This window comes from Cyprinodon variegatus, unplaced genomic scaffold (genome assembly GCF_000732505.1).
Source record: "Cyprinodon variegatus isolate N-32 unplaced genomic scaffold, C_variegatus-1.0 Scaffold993, whole genome shotgun sequence".
NCBI lineage: Eukaryota > Metazoa > Chordata > Actinopteri > Cyprinodontiformes > Cyprinodontidae > Cyprinodon > Cyprinodon variegatus.
In genome coordinates this window covers 259,773-259,994 of record NW_015151446.1, presented here as the reverse complement: position 1 = coordinate 259,994, position 222 = coordinate 259,773, and positions in this window count along the sequence as shown.

Here is a 222-nt window from a genome sequence, read left to right as displayed (position 1 = left end):
ATTTTCATCAGAGTCAGTGTGGACGTTCTGTTGGTATGGAAATCCACCTCCAGCTCCTTAGTTTTCCCAACCTTGAGGTGGTTCCACCAGTACCAGTCAACAGAATCCTTTTTTCCACCCTCTGTTCTCTGATTCTCTCTCACCAGACCAGCAGTCACAGTGTCATTGGCGAACATGTCTAATAAGCAACTTGATCTGCAGTTTAACGGACCCATATTATTT